This window comes from Vombatus ursinus, unplaced genomic scaffold (genome assembly GCF_900497805.2).
Source record: "Vombatus ursinus unplaced genomic scaffold, bare-nosed wombat genome assembly UNPS02015066.1, whole genome shotgun sequence".
NCBI lineage: Eukaryota > Metazoa > Chordata > Mammalia > Diprotodontia > Vombatidae > Vombatus > Vombatus ursinus.
This window is the reverse complement of record NW_020954844.1, coordinates 1,953,064-1,961,195: the sequence shown is the minus strand read 5'-3', so window position 1 is coordinate 1,961,195 and position 8,132 is coordinate 1,953,064.

Genomic DNA, 8,132 nt, shown 5'->3' with positions numbered 1-8,132 from the left:
TCTATCTATCTATCTATCTATCTATCTATCTATCTATCTATCTATCTATCTCTATATCTATATCTATATCTATATATACATATATCTATATCTATATCTATATATATATGTAATACTGGCAAAGGTCTCATGAGTTACAAATATCATCTTTCCATGCAGGAATGTAAACAGTTCAACTTTAATAAGTCTCTTATGATTTCTCTTTCCTGTTTACCTCTTCATGTTCCTCTTCAGTCCTGTATTGGAAAGACAAATTTTCTATTCAGCTCTGGTCTTTTCATCAAGAATACTTGAAAGTCCTCTATTTCACTAAATGACCATTTTTTCCCCTGAAGGATTATACTCAGTTTTGCTGGGTAGGTGATTCTTGGTTGAAATCCTATCTCTTTTGCCCTCTGGAACATTATATTCCATGCCCTGTGGTCCCTTAATGTAGAAGCTGCTAAATCTTGTGTTATCCTGATTGTGTTTCCACAGTACTTGAATTGTTTCTTTCTGGCTTCTTGTAATATTTTCTCCTTGACCTGGGAACTCTGGAATTTGGCTACAATATTCCTAAGAGCTTTCCTTTCGGGATCTCTTTCAGGAGGAGATCAGGATTCTTTAAATTTCTATTTTGCCCTCTGGTTCTAAAATATCAGTGCAGTTTTCCTTGATAATTTCTTGAAAGATGATGTCTAGGCTTTTTTTTTATCATGGCTTTCAGATAGTCCAATAATTTTTAAATTCTCTCTCCTGGATCTATTTTCCAAGTCAGTTGTTTTTCCAATGAGATATTTCACATTGTTTTCTAATTTTTTCATTCTTTTGGATTTGTTTAACCATGTCTTGATTTCTCATAAAGTCACTAGCTTCCAATTGCTCTATTCTAATTTTTAAGGAAATATTTCCTTCAGTAATCTTTTGGACTTCCTTTTCCATTTGGGCAATTTTGCTTTTTAGGGAATTCTTCTCCTCATTGGCTTTTTGGACCTCTTTTGCCATTTGGGTTAAGCTATTTTTAAGGTGTTATTTTCTTCAGTATTTTTGGGGGTCTCCTTTAGCAAGCTGTTAACTTGTTTTTCATGATTTTCTTGCATCATTCTCATTTCTCTTCCCAGTTTTTCCTCTATTTCTCTTACTTGCTTCTCAAAATCCCTTTTGAGCTCTTCCAAGGCCTGGGACTGGTTCATATTTTTCTTGGAGGCTTTGAATGTAGGAGCTTTGACTTTATTTTCTTCTTCTGGTTGTTTGTTTTGATCTTCTTTGTCACCAAAGTAACATAATATAGTCTGACTCTTTTTGTGAGGTTTGCTCATGATCCCAACCGATTATTTGAGTTTAAAACTCTTTATTAAGGTAAGAGTCTGCTTCCAATCTGGAGAATGTACTGTCCCAAGCTTCAGGGGTTTGTACAGCTGTTTTCAGAGATACTTCTAGGGACCTGAAAATTTCCAACATGCTATGATAAGGGTCGAGGTGTTTTCTCTCCACCACCACAACAAGCTCTACCAGGCCAGCGCTCCTTCTTGCCCCAGGACCGCCCCTCAGAACTGTGACCCTGATCCAAGCACAAGCAAAGCAAGAGATTCCTACCTCAGCTCTGGCAAAGAGATCCCTGCAGTCCCTCTCTGATCAGCCATTAGATTCACCTCAGTCTGTGGGCCAGAAGCTCAGGAGGCAGCCACTGCCGGGCCGCATGCTCGGGACTTGTGGCTGAGACCTAACTTGTCTCTCACCGAAGTCATAGACTTTTCCCACTGACCTTCCAAGTTGTCTTTGGCATTCATGGGTTGAGAAGTCTGGAAACTGCCACAACTGCCCACGATTCAGTCCTCTGAGGCCTACTCCAGGTTTGCTGAGGCCTGAGCACCCACATCAAACTAAGCTAGTCTCCCCACCCAGCGTGATAGACCTTTCCAATCAACCATCTGGGTTGTCTTGGGCTGCAAATTTGTTTCACTCTGTCTTTTTGTTGGTTCTGTTGCTTTAGAATTTGTTTAGAGTCATTTTTTATAGGTATTTGGAGGGGTTTGGGGGAGAGCTCAAGCAAGTCACTGCTTTCACTCCACCATCTTGGCTCCGCCTCGCAAGTAAAGATTTAAGAAAATACTTCAATCTTTTCAGAAAATGATTACATTCATGAAAAAGTTGTAGAAACATTAAAATAGTACCTCCAGGCAAGTACAATTTTTCATAAATGGGCTCATCTATGAGTAGAGAAATGAGCAGCATAAATTCATATTGATCCTTAGACACATAAAGATTAATTCTGGAAGCAAAATCATGCCAAGCTTGGACAAAGGGGAACTGTGATACTGGATCTACATTGGGACATTTTCCACTTACAAAATCTTTATCCTTTATCTTCTTCATTTTTTTTAAATTTTTTAATTTTATTAACTTATTTTTGATTTATCAATAAACATTTCTGTAAGTTTTTGAGTTTTAATTTTTCTCCCACTCCCTCCCCACCTCCCTCCCCAAGACAGCATGCAATCAGATATAGGCTATACCTATACATTCCTATTAAACATATTTTCACATTAGTGATATTGTAAGTAAAAATTAGAACCAATAGGAGCAACCACCAGACAGAGGAAACAAAACACAGCAGAAGAAAAAATAGCAAATAGTATGCCTCCATTTGCATTCATACTCGATAGTTCTTTCTCTGGATGTTGATAGCATTTTCCATCATGAGGCCTTTAGAGATGTCTTAGATCCTTGCTTTGCTCGCACAACGTGACTGTTACTGTGTACAATGTTCCCCTGGTTCTGCTCACTTCACTCTGCATCAGATCATACAAATCTTCCAGGTTTTCTGAAGTCTAACTACTCATCATTTCTTATAGCACAATAGTATCCCATTACATGCATATACCACAACTTGTTCAGCTACTCCCCAACGGGTGTGCATTCTCTCAATTTCCAATTCTTTGCCACCACAAAAAGAGCTGCTACAAATATTTTTGTAAGTGTGGGTCCTTTTCCCATTTGTATGATCTCTTTGGGATATAGCCCTAGAAGTGTTATTGCTGGGTCAAAGGCTATGCACATTTTTATAGCCCTTTAGGCATAGTTCCAAATTTTCTCCAAAATGGTTGCATCATTTCACAACTCCATCAATAATGCATTAGTGTTCCAATTTTCCCACATCTTCTCCAACATTTATCATTTTCCTGTTTTGTCATGTTGGCCAATCTGATAGGTGTGATGTGGTACCTCAGAGTTGTTTTGATTTGCATTTCTCTAATCAACAGTGATTTAGAGCATTTTTTCATATGACTATAGATGGCTTTAATTTCTTCATCTGAGAACTGCCTGTTCATATCCTTTCACCATTTATCAATTGGGGAATGACTTGTATTCTTATAAATTTGACTGAATTCTCTATGTATTTTGCAAACAAGGCCCTTATCAGAGAGACTGGTTGTAAAAATTATTTCCCAATTTTCTACTCTCCTTCTAATCTTGGTTGCATTGGCTTTGTTGTTGCAAACACTTTTCAATTTAATATAATCAAAGTTATGCATTTTGCATTTCATAATATTCTGTATCTCCTGTTTGGTCATGAGTTCTTCTGTTCTCCACAAATCTGACAAATAAGCTATTCCCTGTATTAGCCTTTATATCCAAATTGTGTACCCATTTTGACTTTATTTTGGTATATGGTGTGAGATTTTAGTCTATGCTTAATTTCTGCCATACTCTTTTCCAGCCTTCCCAGCAGTTTTTGTCAAATAGTAACCTGTGTCTTCTTTACATGTGGGAGCTCATCTAGGATGCCAGAGGAAGGGGGAGATCTGCTTTACCCTCCCACTTTCTATGCACAATGGGGTGGGAAACAGGAAGAATGGATGCTTGTTCAAGTTTCTGGCTTCTCTCTCCCCAAAACTCTCCAAAATCAGGCCAAGAAATCTAAGCTATAAGATTCTGTAATAACATCTGCTTAAGTCTCTTCTCTTCATAACTGTGCTGTCCACACATGGACTATAATAATACATTCATACGCACACATATATGAATGTTAATATATGTGTATGTGAACATATGTATCCATGCATGTAGATTTATGTGTATATATTTGATATATTTACATATTATATGTGTATATGTCTGTGTATATGTGTATACCCACATTTCTCAAGTGCCTACTATGAGCCAGGCACTCTGCTATGGGCTGGAGATACAAATACAAAAAAGAGAGTCCCTGCCATCAAGGAGCTTAGAATCTAATTGGGTAAGACAATATACAAAAAGAAGCTGAAAAGAGAAAGAGGGAGCACCAGAAGATGCTGAGCAATCCTTTGCATGATTCCCATGGAGTCAAAACTAAGCAGAGCAGCTGATGGGAAATAAAGAATTAGCGAAAAAGTTCTACCATGAAGAGCTTATCCTGGAGGAGGCATGGTGTTCCTGCAATCGAAACCAAACAGAAAAGATAAATTTTATTTATTTTGCACTTTATTTCAGGGCCATATTTAGTTGTTTTTATTATTTAAATTACATTTCTTTAAAATGATCGCTTAAATTAAATTTTAATTTTTAATAACAAGCATTTTTCTTTCCCTGTCTTCTCTACACTGGGAAAAAAATAAAAGAATAAAACCTTGTAATAAATAGACATAGTCAAGCAAAACAAATTCCTACACTGACTATGTCCATAAATTTGTGTTTTATTCTGCATATTTGGTCAATCACTTGGCTCCTTATCCTGTCGCCCTTACCATACTACTGTATGTCTCATGGTTCAGAGGCTTTCCTTATCTTTGATCAAACAGATTCATGATTAATATAATGAACTTTAATTGTTAGAGAATGAAGATCACTTATATCACTAAAAAGTGCTAATTGGACACAAGCAGAACAAGAATTCCTGGAAGAGTTTAAAAAAAAAGATCAAAGTCATTGAGGAGAAATTGGGAAAAGAAAGGAGAACGATGCAAGAAAATTATAGTGAATAAACACCAAGGTAAAAAGAGACACTTAGGTCATGGAATGTGATAAAAGACATTTTTTTTTCCCATTCAGGAGCTCTTGGTACAAAATTTTATTCAAACATTCACTTTCATTTTGACTAACAAACAAGTCAGTTTACTTTATAAAAAAAGGTAAGGTAAATCTGATAGAAGACCTCTAAAGTTTCTTCAAGCTCTGATATAAAGCGGTTATGTGATTCTTTAGGTAACATTTCCATTTATATAAATATATTGGAGTTCTGAGAGGTATGGTCCTGGGTCACAGTTCCAGGGTACAGAGGAGCACTTGTGATCAGTCACAAGGGATCAGGAGACCTGGTCACATTTCCAGGGCCAAGAGGAGCTCTAGTACTTATAGCTAGGAAGTAAGGGTCATTCCTGGGTAAAGTCCAAAGCACAGATCAGGAGAGCAGTGTCACACCTCTACCTGCAACATACCACATTGAAAGCAATGATAACCTACAGACCCCCAAAACTGGCTTTGAAGATAACATGAAAAATACTGAACCTGGGACAGTGCATCCCTACCACTAGCTGAGCAGAGCCCAACTTTAACATAAAGTTCTAAGTCAAGAAGAAATAGACTAGAAAAATAAGCAAACAACAGAAATAACAAGAACTTGGCAATAAAATGCTACTGCAGTAGGAGGGAAGAACAAAATGCAGACTCAGAAGAAGACAACAATGTGAAAACACCTACAAGCAAAGCCTCAAAGGAAAAAAAAATGCTAATTGGACACAAGCAGAACAAGAATTCCTGGAAGAGTTTTAAAAAAAGATCAAAGTCATTGAGGAGAAATTGGGAAAAGAAAGGAGAATGATGCAAGAAAATTATAGTGAATAAACACCAAGGTAAAAAGAGAAACAAAAAAATACTGAAGAAAATAACAATTTAAAAAACAATGGCCTAATGGTAAAAAGATGTACAAAATCTCACTGAAGAAGATAATTCCTTAAAAAGTAGAATTCAGAAAGTGGAATCTATTGACTCCACAAGACTTTAAGAAAGAGCAAAACAAACTTTTAAAAAAATGAAAAATTGAAGAAAATATGAAATATCTCTTCAGCAAAACAATTGACCTAGAAAATACATCAAGGTGAACTTAAGTATTATTGGATTACCAGAAAGCCATGATCGAGAAAAGAGCCTAGAAAACACATTTCAAGAAATTATAAAGGAAAACTTCCCCAATATATTAGAACCAGAGGGTAAAATAGAAATTGAAAGAATCCACTGGTCATCTCCTGAAAGAAATCCCAAAATGAAGACTTCCAGGAATAGTATAACCATATTCCAGAACTCTGAGGTCAAGGAAAAAGAAAATACTGTAAGCATCCAGAAAGAAATAATTTAAATATCACAGAATGACAATCAGCATCACATAAGATTTAACAGCTTCCACTTTAAAGCAGTGGAGAGCTTGGAATGTGATATTCTGAAAGGAAAAAAAAGTTAAAACAACCAGGAAAAACCTACTCAGAAAAGCTGAGTATAATCTTTTTTTGGGGGGGGGGGGAGGTTGGATATTTAATTAAATAGAGGAGTTCCAAACATTCTTGATGAAAAAAAAAGTGCTGAATAGAAAATTTGACTTTCAAATACAAAACTCAAGAGAAGCATAAAAAGGTAACCATGAAAGAGAAATCATAAGGGACTGAATAAGTTCAAACTGTTACATTCTTTACAGGAAGATGATACATGCAAACCCTAAGATCCTTATCATTATTAGGGCAGTTAGAAGGAGTCAACACAGAGAACTTGGAAATGAGTTTACTATGTTGAGAAAATTTTTTTTTTAAAAATGAAGGGATGAGAAAGAGGGAAGTACCAGGAGAAGGGGGAGATAGAATAGGGGAAATTTTCTCACATAATAAAGGTATGTAAGGAAGAGCTTTTACTGTGGACGGGAAACTTGATGGGGAAGGGTGTTGCAGATAATTCCTAAACCTCATTCTTACCAGAATTGGTTCAAAGAGGGAAGAATATATACACACTCAGGTGGGTATAGAAATATATCTTACCCAACAGGGAAATAGGAAGGAAAGGGGATAAGAGAAAGGGGGTGGGATGATAAAAAGGTGAGTGGAGTAAGGGAGAGAGAAGCAAAACAGACTTGATGAGGAACAAGATAAAAAGAAAGAGAGAAGGATAAACAGAAATGGGATGGAGGGATTATAGTTAGTAATCATAACTGTGAATGTAAACTCCATGAGCTGAGTAATAAAATAGAAGTATATAGTTGAATGGATTAGAAACTAGAATCCAACAATATGTTGTTTACAAGAGACACACACAGAGTTAAAATAAGGGGCTGGAGCAGAATCTATTATACTTCTGCTGAAGTAAAAAAGGCAGGAGTAACAATCATGATCTCAAACAAAGCAAAATTAAGCAAAGACAATTAAAAGAGATAATCAAGGAAACTATATTTTGCTAAAAGGTATCATAGACAACTAAGTAACAGTCAAAAAATTTATAGCAAGTTTCTCTGATAAAAGCTTCATCTCTCAAATATGTTGAGAACTGAGTCAAATTTATAAAAAAAATAAATAAGAAGAAGATTTTGTTGTTCAGTTGTGTCCTACTGGCTGTGACACTATGTGCCCTAGCACTCTAATACTGGCTTTGAGGTTTTATTGGAAAAGATATTGGATTGGTTTGCCATTTCCTTTTCTAGTGGTTAAAGCGAAGACAAATTAAATGACTTGCTTAAGGTCACACAGCCGGTAAGCGTCTGAGGCTGGATATAAAGTGAAGTCTTCCTAACTCCAGGGCCAGCTTTCTACCTACTGAGCCATTTCTCAATTGATAAATGGTGAAGGGATATGAATATAGGCAGTTTTCAGAAGAAAAAAACCAAAGCTGTCTAAAGTCATATAAAAATGCTCAAAATCACTAATGATTAGAGAAATGCAAATTAAAACAACCATGAATGAAAAGTGCGAAGCCCCTAATTTTGCAAGTTCCAGCAAAGGGAGCTCTCAAAGGATGAGAGGAAATAGAGACGCTAATGAACTGTTGGTGAAGTTATGAACTGTTCTAACCATTCCAGAAAACAGTTTGGAATTAGACCCACGAGGGATATTTTCTTGTGATATCCTTTGACCCAGCAGTACCACTACTAGGTCAGTACTCCAAAGAGATAAAAGAAAAATGAAAAGGACCTAAAT